This window comes from Eleutherodactylus coqui, chromosome 12, assembly GCF_035609145.1.
Source record: "Eleutherodactylus coqui strain aEleCoq1 chromosome 12, aEleCoq1.hap1, whole genome shotgun sequence".
NCBI lineage: Eukaryota > Metazoa > Chordata > Amphibia > Anura > Eleutherodactylidae > Eleutherodactylus > Eleutherodactylus coqui.
In genome coordinates, this window is record NC_089848.1 from 113,554,078 (window position 1) to 113,571,764 (window position 17,687).

Sequence of the window (17,687 nt, forward strand, 5' to 3'; positions counted from 1 at the left end):
GGTTCGGGTGCCGGTGCGGGGTGAGTTGCGGCAGTCAGCAGGGGGGAGCGGGGGGGAGAGAGGGAGAGAGAGATCTCCCCTCCGTTCCTCCCCGCTCTCCCCCGCAGCTCCCTGCCCGCCGCCGGCACCCGAACCTTTTCTCTCGAGCGGGCAGGTACTCACTAAGGGCAATGCTCGCTCATCACTAATAACTAAGGTTGACTATATCACTATGTAACATTTTCCAATTGGTTGTACAAACAATACTCATAACTTGCATCAAACCCCCTCCCAACACACAGATACACTCCTTTTCACCTCAATAGCACTCTAGCTGGTTGCCTACTTTGCCCATTCTTCATCTGTGCCCTGATTCTGTAGTCTAACCCTTGACTATATCACTACAGCTTTATAACTAGACAGTCGCATGGTCGCACAGCATGAGCCGCTTCATACAATAATTTACTTCTCATTACAATATACTGTCTATACTCTTTCTATAAACACTGAACCAGAAAAGTATGGAGAAAATACTGGATCACACAGAGTTAAAATGAATTAAGACTTCTTAGCAGGAACTCATAAATCTCACTCACACCCTTCATTAAACCAGGAAAGAAATCATCTTGAAGGCTTTTACAACATTATTACATGTACCTGGGACAATCCTGTAATACCGGACGTGTCCTGGAAATACACAACTATGTCGTTTCTCTGATGCAGTCTGAAATTCATCTTCCATCTCACAAGAGGCTCAGACTGATACCTGTAATCCACCTAATATCCAAAATATAGTGCACCCCCTTACACTGCATTCATTTAATACCCCCTTAGGCTAAGTTCACATCTGCACTGACACCTCTGGAGGATTTCTGAGGACGGAGCTAAACAATGAAAATACTGGAACAGCCAGATCCGGCAAGAGCAGCACTGGACGGACCCCATTGACTATAATGAGGTCTGTCCGACTTCTGGTATGCTAGCTGAACTTTCCTGAACCTAGGTGGCACAGTTTGCTGCACTATTTTGATGCATGATGTGCTACTTGGTCCAACGCAGATGTGAATGTATCCTTACTGTGCCCAATTAATGCCCACTTAGAGTGTTCAGTTAAAGGGCTTTGTCCATTTCAATAGGGCTGAGGCTCAGCTATTTCCATCAGCCTCATTGAAATGAATGGAGCAGCACTACGCATGTGTGGCCACGGATCCATTCAATGTAAGGTCACTGTTGGTTGGCTTATTTGACCGATTTTTTTTAGCCAGTGTAAAAGTACCCTCAGTAAGAGCAGACCTGCCCTTGGTCAAATTAATGGCCGACTTGTAACACTACATTTCAGGAGAAATGTATAGGCAAATGAACAGTTTATGGTTGAGGCTTACAAATTGGGTGTGGTAGAAAGCTGCTCAAGCCTCTGTATAAAGAAATACTCCCCCTGCTAGTAAAATGTAGTAGTTCCATATTGCCTGTAGTTCACTCCATATGGAAACATAGAATAAATGGCCTCTTACATGGTCCAATTATTGGGCATGTATAAGAACAAAAAATTAGCCGACAATGATCTGCCCATGTAAAAGAACCCTAACCAGGCAACTCCAGCCATGTGATCTGGACCATAAGTGGGTCATACCAATTGCATCAAGGGGATTTTACTTCTGAGATTCCTCGCCACTTGACTCCCACTCCCATAGGGGTGAATGGTAAAAGATGTATGATTGTTGCATACCTGGTTGTAGTTACTCTTCACATTTATAGGATTGCAACTGTTACTTGGATCTTTAAATGAAGGAGAAGTTTGGGTTAAAATGCCTTACACTTTCTTGGCAGAAATGTACTATTATTACTACAGCAGACGCCCTTTATAATCCCAGTTAAGGGATTTAATCCTTCATTATAGTGAATGTCAACTATCCTCAGCACAGCAAGAAAGATGTACAGAAGAAGAGTCGACTGCTCCTTGCGTCTTGTGCTTCTTCTTGGCTTGTCCCTGGAGATGCTTCCAATGAGTCAATCTTTTGTCTTGCCTTTTTCTGAAGCCCAGACGGAACATAATGAAGGGTGCTCATATTATGATGATGATAATTATGAGGAGGTGAGTGCTTAATTAGGAAATGGTCCTGATGTGATGTAATGCTGATAAATATAAAGCCATGAACTGCAGCCACCATGGTAGTACGTTGGTGGAAGCTGAAAGTCTTACTCTCAAAAAGAATTGCTGGAGTTTCATGAAACATGGTAGATCTGTAGAGCCGTACCAGAATTGGACAAATCAGACTAAGTTTATTACTGTTCAGTATAGGTTTCAGTAAGCAGTGTGTCCACCATGACCACCTATACAATGGTGGATCCTTGCAGATATTGAATCAATACGTGTTGCATATCTTGTTGGGGTCTCTTCATGTCTACAAGACTTGTGTAGTCAGTCATTGTACAGTTTGTGATGAGTGGCCATGTGATGTAATGCATCCACTTTTGGCATCCCAGACATGCTCTTTTGAGAATAAATCTGGGGGCCACATGGGCCATACCATAGTCGTGACATTTTGCATATCTTGTGATTGCTGCAATATGTGGATGAGCATTATCCTGTTGGATTTTGGATGGTGGTCCTGAAGGCTATGACAAAAAGATGTACCACTCTGTCCATATACTGGTGGGCAGTCATTGTGCCTTCAACAACCACCAACTCTGTTCTGCTGTCATAACTGATTGCCCCCCAAACCATGACTCCAGGGCTGGACCCATGTGGCAATCCGAAATCACAGCAGGGTGGGCCCTTTCTCCAAAACGCAGATGCATTCATTGAAAATTCTCACTTTGCCCAAGCAGAATCTACACTTAACACTAAACACAACTGTTCTCCAGTTATGTGTCCAGTTGCGTCTAGCAGTACACTAGATTAGTCATTGCTGGAAGTGAAATTGTATTAATGGAACACACTGCATGGGGCTTCATACTGCACCCCAGATTCAAGCAATTGGTTTACAATTATTGGTAGGGTGACTTTGACTCCAAGTACTGCTCGGATCTGTGCTGCAGGCCCCTGTCTATCAGCAACTGCTATCTGTACAATTTGGCGATTTTCCAGTGGCGTTATCATTCTGCATAGACCTGTGCCAGGTTTACAAGTACTGGAGCCTTTCTGTGTCCATTGAGTACTATGGCCCGTCCTTCATGAGATATCACAATATGATGCTCCCATTTCAAATATGCCAATTATCTAACCTCTCTCAAAGTCAGACATTTGGGTATATGGAGCTCAAGCTCTGTGATTTGGCATATATGGTCACGACAATCTGTGGACAATAAAGGACCTTCTTACATAACAAACTTTCTGACTTATGAACTAAAACAACAGTATTTTGCATAAGAAAGAGCTTCATAATTTGCATACTAGTGCACATACTTCATCCAATTTTTAATTATTCAATACCCTTCCTATTGAGAAACTTTTATTCAAGGTTCATACATTTTCTGCAACTTTGTCTGGGTGTAACACTTTCAATTTCCCCAGAGTATTATTATATAATACAATACATAGAAGACAACTGGGGATAAAAAAAACTGGAGACGGTCCTGTGTATTCCGGTAATTCATAAAAAAAATACTTTGTTATTTCTTTTGTTTATTTTGCTGGCAGTTTTCATATTTTATTATTCATGTCCCCGCCCTTTGTCATAGCTCATAGATGCAGTGATTAGAGATGAGCGAGCATACTCGTCTGAGCTTGATGCTTGTTCGAGCATTAAGGTACTCGAGATGCTCGTTATTCGAGACGAACACCACGCGGTACTCGAGTCACTTCCATTTTCTTCCCAGAAAAGTTTGCGCCGTTTTTTGGCCAATAGAAACACAGGGAAGGCATTACAACTTCCTCCTGTGAAGTTCCAGCACTATCCCACCCCCTGCAGTGAGTGGCTGGGGAGATCAGGTGACACCCAAGTATATAAACTGGGGCCGGCCGCGGCTCGCCACAGATGCACGCTGAGAGACATTAGGGAAAGTGCCGTCCTGCTGTAGCTGCTATAGGGAGAGTGTTAGGCTGTTATCTTCGTCTTCAAGAACCCCAACGGTCCTTCTTAGGGCCACATCTGACCGTGTGCAGTACTGTTGAGGCTGCTTTTAGCAGTTTTGCACTTTTTTTTTTTGTATATCGGGCGTGCAGACCATAGCGTCCTCAGTCTGCAATCATTTTACTGAGTATAGGGGCAGTACTGCTGAGGCAGGGACAGTGGTACAGGGAAAGAGATATACTGGCTATATAGGCAGTGGGCTTTTTCCCCAAAATTGGGAAAAAAATCTTTGGGCTGCCTGTGACCGTGTTCAGTTTACTGCATGTCTGCTGGGGATAGTAGTCGCTCATTATTACCCAGCTAAGCGTTACAGCAGGCTTGCGCATAATTGTTTCCTGGCTCTGCTGTGTCTGTTACATGATCGCTGTCATCCCACCAGAGGGAAAGAGTATACATATATACGCTGCATACGGTGTCTGTCTGGTTTTTCACGTCACCATTTTAAAAAATTGAAGCAAAATACTTAAGGCCTACACTTTTGCTACATAAATGTAACTGGGGCCTTGTCTATACTGCAACTACTGAAATGTGAAAGAGACTGTTATCTCCCTAAACTGCTGCAACGGGAATGTTACTGTGGCCTGTCTTGACTGCTACTACTCCTGAAATGGGCGGTTGGGCAGCATGTTACCCAGGAGAAGTGGCAGTGGAGTGTCATGCAGGCAGTGATTGTGCTTTGTTGGAGGTAGTGTGGTGCTTAGCTAAGGTATGCATTGCTAATGAGGGTTTTTCAGAAGTAAAAGTTGTTGGGAGGGGGGGGGGCACTCTTGCCGCTATTGTGGCTTAATAGTGGGACCTGTGAACTTGAGATGCAGCCCAACATGTAGCCCCTCACCTGCCCTATCCGTTTCTGTGTTGTTCCCATCACTTTCTTGAATTTCCCAGATTTTCACGAATGAAAACCTTAGCGGAGCATAGGTCCCATACAAAAATGCTCGGGTCGCCCATTGACTTCAATGGGGTTCGTTACGCAAAATTAACTCTCGAGCATCGCGGGAAGTTCAACTCGAGTAACGAGCACCCAAGCATTTTGGTGCTCGCTCATCTCTAGCAGTGATCAGTATTGATCATGGTGTTGAAGGTTTACAGAGCCAGGATCAGACGTTTCTCCAATGCAGGCCATGTACGGATTGCTCTCTGCCCTCACCTTCCCATTGCCATCCATAACATGATCATGCCCACAATCAATGATTGCTTGCCATGTTGGGGGGGTTAGATAAATCATGTTGTGCAAATACTCTACAAGGACAATAAAGTGTATAGGACTCGGGACCAGTGCAGAAAGCCAAGCAGGCAAATACTCCAAAGAGGACTTGATTAAGAGCCTCTGTAATCATGACTGACCTGACTCTTCTTTTCCAACAGGAGGTGTTAGTATTGGACTCGGTAAAAGCAAGATGGGAAAAGGCAGAAACGCCACAGAAGACCTATGCAGAACTGGATGCTTTATGAATGTCGATTACTTTCTCAGGAATTCAAAACTTTCTTGCCCTGTGAGAAGATATGAAGGACGTGTAAAATCTGCTGCATGTTCATTATGATAAATATGTCTCTGTACATCCAGGTGTCAATGTTTTATTCACTGTCGGCTATGCAGGAGCAAAGGCAAGGTTTTTACAGAGTGGTTTCCAAAAGCATTGGTTCACATGATGAAGAGGGCAAACTGCCCCCAAAGAACTATAGACTTACTATGTCAACTTTCTTGACATGGTCAAGACAGTGATTAGGTGCATGAACTGACTGTGCCATTGTTAGATATGGCTAGGATTAAATGAGGAGACAGAGTCTAAGGGGTTCTGTGCAGGAAAAATCAAAGTTTTCTTTTTACAAGATGGGATAATTTTGCCAATAGTATGCAACTGGTCACAAAAAAAATTGCTACAAAAATGTCTTACAGGGGCATATTCAGTCTATAATGGGCCCTGGAGTGGGTGAAAATCGTAGACACTTACCAGTTTGATTATTTCAAATTATCTGATGCTTATTGTATAGATACGGTAGCAAAAGCAAGCTTACTAAATATATATGGCACTCAAACCAAATTTACCAAATAGATTTTGTACTAAAACCAGGATTACTACAATAGATACAGTTACAGAACCAAGCTTAAAGGGGTTTTGTCATTTAAAAAAAAATTATCTAAACTTACCTATTCCTTCCCTGTCAGTCTCCTTATCACATCTTCTCCTGGTTGAGCTTCTCCAGTGCCCCAGGTCAGCTCACTGCAGTCTGGGACCAATTTGTTATGAGGGCTGCATATCTCAAATTTCTTCCGGCTGGGTCAGTGAAGGTCACATCCCTGTGCTGTAGCTTCACTGCCTAGGAAGGAATTGTAATCTATTTCAGAGATAGCTCTCTTGAACAATCTCTGAAGAAGATAGGCAGTCCCCCTCCTGGCCTGTGAGCTGTGACATAACGTACATTGGCAGACTGCCAACCTAATGTACGGAACCTCACAGGAAGGAGAGGAATCAGGCAGCTGGAGGTGAAGTGACCCCCCCTGACTGCAGGAGACAGGAGAAGATGGGGGAGGTGAAGGTCTGGTAAGTAGACTGATGGGGGAGGAATAGATAAGTATAGAATTTTTCTTTTTTAGTGACAGAACCCCTTTAGTGACAGAACCCCTTTAATGAATAGATACAATAACAAAACCAAGCTTATTACATAGATACAGTATCAGAACCAAGTTTATTACTTAGATACAGTATCAGAACTGAGCTTATGACATAGATATGGTAGCAGAAACAAGTTTACTAAGGAGATACAGTAACAGAATTAAGCTTAATACATATTGTAGATATGGTAACATAATCTAATACAAAAAAATAATTAAGGATGGCGCTCCAAATAATATGGTGAAGTAAACACACAAATATGGTGCCAATGGTGCTTAGAGGAGAACAATCTCACCTCTGAACCTATGGCCAAGTGGACTTGACCATAGGTTACTGTAGATGGACCTCAGATATGGTATTCAATTCCAGATTTCCTTGCATCCACAGAAATGAAGAGCAAAGAGCCCAAGAACCAGAGAGCAAATACAGCAATCCGGGTTTGACAAATGCAGGCTAAAGAGAAAAGAATGGCTTATGCTCAGTGGCATCTGAAACCATACACATATGATGTATAAGAGGCACCGGAAGGAAGTACACTTACTGCGTGTCGGAGCTTGGATAGCAAATTCTCTTAGATCCAGAGAGTATCAGTCAGGGCTTTTATTCAGGTTACAACAGATGGGTGCTATACAGCAATGCTGGGTACAAATCAGCAACGCGTTTCGGCCCCTGGGAGGCCTTTATCAAGCATGGGTAGTACATATAATGCACAGTATATATAGGAGATAACACTTACAATAACGAGGTTTGGATAGTTGGGACTCCTGTGGCATTCCAGTGCCATACAGAAGAGATGACACCATGCTGTTGCTAGGCAATGACGCGGATTCCGTGGCTCGTCTGCAGCTGTCTCTGCAGATGGGCTTGCAGATTGGATGGCTTACATTGACTTCAGTGGAAGCCGTCCATGCGGAATTCAGCCCAGAATAGAGCATGCTGCGATTTTTCACCTGCAATTGGAAAATCGCTATTGATTTCCACTCGTGAACATGGAAACCCACGTTTACATAGCATGTCATTTGCTGTGGTATTAGGAGGTGTATGCCAGCTCTGAATTCCGCAATGCAAATCCGGCCGTGTGCACTGGGTCTTAACCCCTTTAGAGGCACGCCCAGAAAATCCCCGGAGCTTGCTGCACTGACCATGCAGTTAAACCATGGAAGATTTCTGTGGACAGCTCTAGTGCTGAAATGTGCAGAGCACTGAGCTGTCATCTGAAATCTTCCAGGGTTTTTACTTGCATTGTTGACTCATTTAACAAACCTGCCCTGTGAGGCATGACATGGTAGTAATAAACCTGTCACTGAAGGCGTTAATGGGAACAGTCTTGCTTCTGGCATGCTGCCCAGAATTTACCCAAATAAACTAGAACAGCATGTTGCATTATTTCATTTAGAATTCATCCAGGGCCGAATAGTGTTACACGCTGTGTTATTTCATTCAGGAAAATGCTGGGGGGCGTAACAGAAGTCAGAAGGACCTTATTAAAGTTAATGGGGTCCATTCAGCACCATTTGTTTATGTGCTACAATGGAAAGGATTTTCTATTTTCCTGCTCCCAAGATGGAACCCTCGTTCACATTAGCATTGTGCATTCAGTTTCTCTACTCCATTATGGAAACAGGAAAACTGAATTAGCGGGCTGGAACCAAACGGCTCTGAATGGACCCCATTGATTATATTGGGGTCTGTTCAGTTTCCTTTTGGCTATCCGGCATTTTACAGGATAAAATACTGCAGCCCGAGGGCTATGTTGTCCTGAATTTCAATGAAACCTAAATGGTCCCTGTAGTGGCCGGCACTTGTAACTGCAGGTACGGCTCCCATTGATCTCAATGAGAGCTGGACCTGCAGTTACAAGTGCCCACCACTACACAGAGGTTGGCACAGAGGCTTCTGCTTCGATCCCTGTGTATTTGCGGCGCTGACAGCATGCGCCTGCTCAGCTGATCGGTCGGGGTCCCAAGTGACAGACCCCAGCCGATCAACTATTGATGACCTATCCTGATGATAGGCCATTAATAGTATTTCCCTGGAAAACCCCTTTAAGTGTGCCTTTACATATATACATACCTTTCACATACATACCCACTGGGGCACAGAAGAGCACACTCAGACACACACACACACACCCATACCTACCAACCTATGGAAATAAAAGAAGGAGAGCGCTTTTGGTAAAATAATTCAATACGAAAAACTAGCAAGAATTTTGTATACATATAGGTCCAAAGAACATAAATTGTGAGTAAATTCACTGGGAGGTGGAGAGCAGCAACCTCAAATGTGCTAGTAATCCAGGAGATAAGAATCCAAGACCCCAGGGTAAAAACCAGGAGTAAAAAAGTTACAGGGGTATGTGCTACCTATGTGAATGTAAAAGGTAGAGAAAGTCAGTTACTCAGATGGGGGTCTCCAAGGCTGGGAGCCCCCTCACAGGAACAGACCAGAATGAGCTGCAAGACCACCCACAGGATCCATCATTTACAATAAGTGAGGATCATGAAGCACAGAACATGTTGAAACGGGAGGTTTAAATTAAGGTGCCCTCTGTCTTTAATCCATTAAGCCTCCATGAAGTAAGTAACACCATAGACTGGGTTTTCTTAAAAGGGGAATTCCCAGCTTGGAAATCGCAAAACAGTGCCCTCACCCATAAGATGTTTATTTCCAAATAAAACAAAGCAAAATGGGCACCACTAATAAGCGAAATGGGGCGCTGCTATTGTGTCAAAATGGACCATAGGGTGCCCACCCACTAGCGTTTTTTTTCACTGCGAAATTCGCAGGGTTTTTTTTTCTGCAGGGGGTCTATGGGACTTGTAATGTAAAAATCGCAATCGCGCAAAATCGCGATTTACCGCGATATCGCGATTTTGCGCGATCGCGATTTTAGCTTTGCATGTCCCATAGCCCAAAGACCCCTGCAGAAAAAAAAAACGCTGCGAATTTCACAGTAAAAAAACGCTAGTGGGTGGGCACCCTTAGGGCGCCCACCCACTGGCGATTTTTTCCCCTGCGAAATTCGCAGCATTTTTTTCTCTGCAGGAGTCTATGGGACTTGTAATGTTAAAATCGCGATCGCGATTTTAACATTACAAGTCCCATAGACCCCTGCAGAGAAAAAAATGCTGCGAATTTCGCAGGGAAAAAAATTGCCAGTGGGTGGGCGCCCTTAGAAGGAAAAGAGAGAGAAAAAGTGACACAATATGTACAAAGCGCACAACCAAAATAACGCAACGCCTGTGGACAGGGGGCCTAATCCTTTACCAAATCCCATGATAGGGGCTAGAGATGCTGCCAGGGGGGAAAATATAATGAAAAGGAAATAAACAAAGGTTTACAGGGATAAAACCTCAACTGCATACTCAGCATAGTTGCACCACTGTTCAATTCCATTCTTGTGTTTCAAATATTGTTCATTTTGGTGACTCCATCTGCTGCATCATGTCCTGAATCCTGTATCACTCTTCCAAAACTCGCTACACCTAGACTGACAGCAAGCTGAGATATTGAAAATAAGGAGGAACTAAAACATTTTGTAACCTAATAGAAAGTTGCAAGACTTTTCCCCTTCACAGCCAATGAGCTTAATTTAAAGAAGCCTGAAGGACCCCTTTGATGATCACTAACCACCGGATGTTACAAATACCTGACTATGTTACAGCACATGTTCTCTCTGTTTTACCACATGATGTCACAATATGGCAGTTCTATCATTTCCTTCCTCATAGCTATATACTGTATGTATTCAATTCTAATGACTTTTTCTTTCCTTTTTCCTCTGTTAAATTATTACTGCAACCAACTTTGGTGACTCAGAAGTTAGTCCTATCTTCCAGCACCGGGGTCTAGAATTTAAATCCCACCAGGATTAAAGGGGTTGTCCATGTTATATAAAGTGGCCTTTAATGAGTCCTCCTGCTATTAAATAACAATCAGCTGATACTCACCTCTTCCCTACTTGTTCCCCGCCACCAGCTCTGGTCTCCGCTCTGTTGTTGTTGACTGGTTGCAGTCAGCCTGTGACGTCCCGTAAACCTGCCTGCTGCAGCCAATGACAGCGCTCAGCCATTATCACAGTCTGGGTGGGCTGGGGGTCTGCAGTGCAAAAACTCTGTGCAGTTGACCTGATTTACTCTTTAGAGAGCCGTAAGGGGAGATGTCTCATCATGGTATCATTCATCAAGTCCTGGAGAACATCACTGGGAAGCAAATGTTAAAAAGTCATTGAGGCTTTAGAGTAGTGGGCTGGAATAGTGTTAACGACAGGAAGGGATTGTGTGTAGATACTCTATGTGGGCCATCATTGGGGTGGAATCAGGTGAGCATGTTGTCAGCCTGAGGAGCATCAGTTCTAGGCAGTCTCAAGGGGAATTAAGGTTAGTTGGGTGGCATTGGACTTAAACCTGGCAGAGGCTACAGCGACCTCTAAAAGGAACCATGAGAACTGAAAGCCTGGTATGGAGGGATGCCCACTGTATATTGTAGTGTAGTGGACTAAATGGGGATTATAGGATGGGTGGATTCAAGGAAGGACCACCAGGAAGAGCATTGGGAGTAGTAGTGTGCATACAGAAAGTTGTGATGGAAAGTTAAACTGTGACTAACCGTGACAAGTTCTAAAAAGTGGTGTGAAGGTAACACTGTCCCAGAGGTCTGTTTGAAGTCAGCACTGTGAATTTAAAGGGATTTTCCAAGTAATTTATTTTATATAGTTTTGGGTCCCCTGTCCCCCAAACTATATAAAACAAATATATTCACAATACTGCTGGATTGATATTTTGGTGGTCCAGCACCATGGCATCCGACAGGTCCAGACTGCCCAGAAGCCCCTGGCGGGTTTACGGGACATCATCAGTGACGTCTCTGTCAGGCCCTCTATTGGCCGCAGTGGTCACATGGGTAAACAACCCACGTGACCAATGCAGCACTTGTAAACAGAAGACTTGCGGACAGGGGAAGCATTGCAGCAGCAGGAGATAAGCATTGTGGGGTTTTTCTGTACTTTGCATCCCGTCGCTGCCATCAATGCCCACACTGCCACCCATAACTTGGAACATCCTGTTTAACATTGACCAGACTTTTGTAACAATGTGTTCCTTTGGGGAAATGGGAAAAACATTATCAAAAGCACAACAATTACAAGGCAACAAAAGTTACAAAAAGGGAGAATAAAGCAGATAAGTGATGGAATGATGGCATGCCATAAATGTCTGATAAATGGGGCCCTGCTGATTTATACTGCTACCCTTGTGTTACTATGCCCAGGGCCACAGTTACAGCTCATGCTGCCCTAGGCACCGAGGCTGAATTTGCCTTCTTTAATGAGTACTTTCTGTCCTAAAGTGTTCAGAAGAGAAACCTGAATTTTAAATATTCCCCCTGGAGATGAATCACTGACAATGGCCAATCCTGTATTCTAGGATAACAACAGGCTGGAAGGTTTTCCTGCAAAGTTTCTAAACTTTCCCGGTTGCATATGTAAAGTTTGTACAAGAGTACGGAGTATGTTGGAGCTGGAGACGGGCGTTCAGTACATGTCCTAATGTAATTAATGATAACAAATCGGGCTGACATAACAGTGCCATACAGAGCACACAGACATACAAGCACGCACACGGTTCTGTTAATCGTGGAGTTGGCCTGATGTCCTCTGGAATACCACATTTCCCATTCTATCTCTGTGATACGTGCAGTACCACCCAGACAACCAGCCCGACCCTGGGAGAAAGAATGCTTGCTTTGTTGCTGCCATGTTGTTCTTATCTCTATTGCTCTCAGAGGAGAGTTGTGGGTAAACCCTGCAATTGAGACCCATGACTGCAGATGAATTAGTAACCACTGAGCTTGGTAAGTCATCTGTAAGTCCTTACTGAAGAACCACTGATGATGCCACGTTGCACATACACAGTGTGGCATAACTGGAGTCCTATGGGCTAGAGTCGCAGAGTGAATTGTAGCTCTTGGTCCCCCCTAGCACTATACTGAAATGTATTATATTTCTGTCAGCCTTTGCCTTCCCCCTTCCAAGCACTAACATTTTTGTTAATGTGGGATGATCCCAGACTGACAATCCACATTGAATCAGATCCAATCCCAGTTTAAAGGCAACTGCTATTTTGACTATACTGTCCAAACTGCAGGCAGTATGTTATAGAACAGGAGGAGCTGAGCAGAAGACTGATATATGGTTTTATGGAGAAAGATTCAGTATAACTTGTATTTTATTCATTAAAGGGGTTGTCCCACGAAAGCAAGTGGGGTTATACACTTCTGTATGGCCATATTAATGCACTTTGTAATGTACATCGTGCATTAATTATGAGCCATACAGAAGTTATTCACTTACCTGATCCGTTGCTGGCGTCCTCGTCTCCATGGTGCCGTCTAATTTTCAGCGTCTAATCGCCGGATTAGACGCGCTTGCGCTGTCCGGTCTTCTTCTTTTCTGAATGGGGCCGCTCGTGCCGGAGAGCGGCTCCTCGTAGCTCCGCCCTGTCACGTGCCGATTCCAGCCAATCAGGAGGCTGGAATCGGCAATGGACCGCACAGAAGCCCTGCGGTCCACCGAGGGAGAAGATCCCGGCGGCCATCTTCACCAGGTAAGTAAGAAGTCACCGGAGCGCGGGGATTCAAGTAAGCACTGTCCGTTTTTTTTTTTAAGTCCCTGCATCGGGTTTGTCTCGCGCCGAACGGGGGGGCTATTGAAAAAAAAGAAAACCTGTTTCGGCCCTTTAATATATCTGCCCATTCTGAGCTGAACAGTCCAATGGGCGGTCCTTTCAGTGATAGACACCTATTTCTGTATGTACGGTCATTCACAGATAGCTGTCAATCACTGATAGGACCGCCCACTGGACCTCTAAGCTCAGAACCACCAGAGATTTAAATGAATAAAATACAAGTTATATTGAATCTTCCCTCACAGAAATACATATTAATGTAATCTCAAATAAATGTAAGTCCCACACTCAGATCCCCAATATGAATTCAGACCCCACACTCATAAAATTAATGCAGAACTCAAAACCTCAAAATGAATTCAGACCCCAGACTAAATATGACCCTGACTACTACTTATTGCGATTAGTAAAATGTAGTAACAATAAAGAGCAAAGGGGGCTACAAGAGGCACATGAAATCCTTCCCAGCACTCCCTCATCTTGTCCACATCATAACAGGTTTTTCTTATATCCCTCCCATGCCACCTCTTTGTTTACAGAAGAGAATATTGTGGTTTTTCTCCACCATTGTGATTGTAGCAGTAGCACTGCCAACTTCATGTCCCATAATGCCTTACCCAAAGTAAGTGAAAATACCCGCAGCACAAGTGATGTACCCCTATTCGGGGGAGGCATAAAAATGCACAGCCAATTCCGGAAAATGAACTCAACTTTTCCAATCGCCACATTGGCGATAATGCCTTACCCTGACATTGTCATGGAGTATGGCCAGATCACATTTTTCAGAAGCTATAGTTAATCCACAATGTGAACAGGAAGCTGGAGAGACATATATATGCATGTGTAAAGCCCAGGAGAGGCTGCAGACTGCGCCCAATACAGCAGCATGCAGCATGTCACAGGCAATGAGTAAACTCCAACCCCCTTTGCAGGGAGGGAGCAGATGAGTGTTTGGTAATGCTCTTATATCATAGACAGGACTCAGCCTGGTGGAAAGTCAGTGACAACAGAATCCACCAGATTGAAATTTTTGATTGTTACGTAGTGCAGACCTAGGTTTTTGCTATGTAAAGGTTCAAAAGGAAAAATAGAAGTGGTCTTATCAAATAAATGGTGCAGACAGACTGAAGTGGAGGAGACTGGGGTGTATTTAAATACTTTATTTTTCACAATAATGCATTAGTGACTCACGGTTATTAGCAAACCTTAAAGGAGATGTCTCGAGGAAGCAGTTAAATTTTTTTTTTGCCCAGTCCCCCCCATTAAGTACACATTACTAAGCCCCCCTGTAAATGACATTTCTAGCTGGTTCGTACTTACCGTTCCAGCGTTTCAGCAACTTATAAAAGTTTCCTCAAGATGGCCGCCGGCTCTTTCCCCGTCGCTCGCTGCAGCCCGACGTGCGCGCTCCCGAGACGCCGCCAGCTGTGTCTCCATGGCAACCGGACGCATCGCAGCCGCCGACCAGACGCCCCGCAGCCGCCGACCAGACGCCCACCGCCAGGCAGCAGGTAACCGGCGCTAGCCCCCGGCTCCCCAGCGCTAGACCCTCAGCCCAGGTGAAGGCCCCGGAGCCCAGCGCTAGGTTCCGGAGCCCAGCGCTAGTTCCCCCGGCCTAGCGGCAGCCCCCCCCCGGCCTAGCAGCAGCCCCCCCCGGCCTAGCGACAGCCCCCCCATCGCAGCGACAGCCCCCCCCGGCCTAGCGACAGCCCCCCCATCGCAGCGACAGCCCCCCCCCGGCCTAGCGACAGCCCCCCCATCGCAGCGACAGCCCCCCCCCCGGCCTAGCGACAGCCCCCCCATCGCAGCGGCAGCCCCCCCCGGCCTAGCGACAGCCCCCCCCATCGCAGCGACAGCCCCCCCGGCCTAGCGCTAGTTCCCCCATCACAGCGGCAGCCCCCCCCGGCGCAGCGGCAGCCCCCCCCCCCCGACAAATCACTTACCTGGGAGGCTTCTCGGGGCTGCTGGGCTGGGCTGGGCTGGGCTTCTCCGCTGGGCAGCTCCAGTTTCTGCACCTTCCTCTAACAGAGGAAGGTACAGAATGGCCGCTGTAGCGCGCTCCCGAGCAGTGACAGCTCGTCTGCGCATGCGCAGAAGAGCTGTAGCGGGGAGCACACTGAAGCGGCTCGTGCTGAATGGAGAAGACCGGACTGCGCAAGCGCGTCTAAAAAAGCAAGCTGCCAGCGAATTTAGACGGAACCATGGAGACGAGGACGCTAGCAACGGAGCAGGTAAGTGGAATAACTTCTGTATGGCTCATAATTAATGCACAATGTACATTACAAAGTGCATTAATATGGCCATACAGAAGTGTATAGACCCACTTGGTTTCGCGAGACCACCCCTTTAAATTATGAAATGATATTGGAGATGATGAACAGATCAGAGGCTGCAGATTTATAAAAGGTCTCGAATGTTCTGCGGTTATGGAATTACAATCACGGCTGTGAGTTTCAGATTTCCCAGGTGTCTCGCATACTGTCCACAGCCATGGCATAGGCGTGTCCAGCAACTCTTGTGTACCGTTCACAGGCATTGTTACTTCTGAAACTCCCATGTCATGCTCCCAGCGTCTCTGCATTCTCAGTTTTCAGAGTATTGTAATTTGATTTTCTCACATTGTAATAAATTAAGAAGAAATCACAGGGCAAATAAACTATTAAGGGGCGCAATATGGTGAAAAATCTATCTATCTATCTATCTATCCCATTTCTATCTATCTATCTATCTATCTATCTATCTATCTATCTATCTATCTCCTATCTATCTATCTATCTATCTATCTATCTATCTATCTATCTATCTACCTACCTCATATCTATCTATCTATCTATCTATCTATCTACCTCATATCTATCTATCTTCTATCTATCTATCTATCTATCTATCTATCTATCTATCTATCTATCTCATATCTATCTATCCCATATCTATCTATCTATCTATCTATCTATCTATCTCATATCTATCTATCCCATATCTATCTATCTATCCCATATCTATCTATCCCATATCTATCTATCTCATATCTATCTATCTATCTACCTCATATCTATCTATCTATCTATCTATCTATCTATCTATCTATCTATCTCATATCTATCTATCCCATATCTATCTATCTATCCCATATCTATCTATCTATCTATCTATCTATCTATCTATCTATCTATCTATCTATCTCCTATCTATCTATCTCCTATCTATCTATCTATCTATCTATCTATCTATCTATCTATCTATCTATCTATCTATCTATCTCCTATCTATCTATCTATCTATCTATCTATCTATCTATCTATCTCATATCTATCTATCTCCTATCTATCTATCTCCTATCTATCTATCTATCTATCTATCTATCTATCTCCTATCTATCTATCTATCTATCTATCTATCTATCTATCTATCTATCTATCTATCTCAAATCGATCTATCTCATCAATATTAATATATCCCAACTGAAAGTGCTGCTGCAGCCAGTGAGCCTAGTGCTGCCATATTTGTCCAATGGTTAAAACAGCAATGGATGGAAGCTGAGTCATTGACCGTCAAAGGCTGGAGATAGAATAAGACCGTATGTCTTGGATTTACCAGTAAAGATCTCCGTCTTCATTTTAGTGGAAGGTAATAAAAGCCTTATTAGAGCACCACCTATATAGAAATTATTCCATCGAATGCTTGGAATTCACAGTCACCTTATCATCTTGCCACCAATGATGAAGTTATGTCATCGTCTTGCAGTGCCACACTGCCATTGAGAAAAGTCATCTGACTGTCTTTCAGTATGACACTGCCAATGATACAAGTCCTACGATCATCTTGCAGTTGTCTTAGATGCTTAGCATTTACCATTAGTTTCTTGTGGACTTTGTATAAAGGATCTAGACAACACATAGTAACATAGTATGTTGGACTGAAAAAAGTCATATGTCCATCCAGTTCAGCCTATTACCCCACTCAATGCGGCCCCTAAACTGTTGACAAGTTCCCCTAAAAAAAAGACTTGTATACCCAAATTAATAACAATGTCAATAAACATTGTAAACTCCTGCTTGCTCTTCTTCAAGAAAGCTTGTTAAGTCATTTAAGTAACTAAGCCAAGATCAATGATGCGTATTGTTGTAGGTCACGTCACCTGTTACTATGGAGGTTCAGAGCACCATTCTTCTCTTTCAGTTAACCCTGGATAGATATAGTACGTCAAGAAAAAGGAGCTGAGTAAAGCACCATGGCTACAGTAATAGTATTTATGCATATACGTTAAATAGAATAAAACTGGAAACAACAGAACAAGAGAAGGACCTAGGTATTCTGGATACATGTAAAATAAG

General features: G+C 44.2%; 1 long non-coding RNA gene across 1 annotated transcript; it reads left to right on the plus strand.

The window, feature by feature from the left end:
* Positions 1-1,812: 1,812 nt before the first annotated feature.
* On the plus strand, positions 1,813-5,611 carry LOC136586873 (uncharacterized). Its single transcript, XR_010787346.1, has 2 exons — positions 1,813-2,071; positions 5,418-5,611. It is a non-coding gene; the product is annotated as an uncharacterized lncRNA (long non-coding RNA).
* The last annotated feature ends 12,076 nt before the right edge of the window (positions 5,612-17,687 follow it).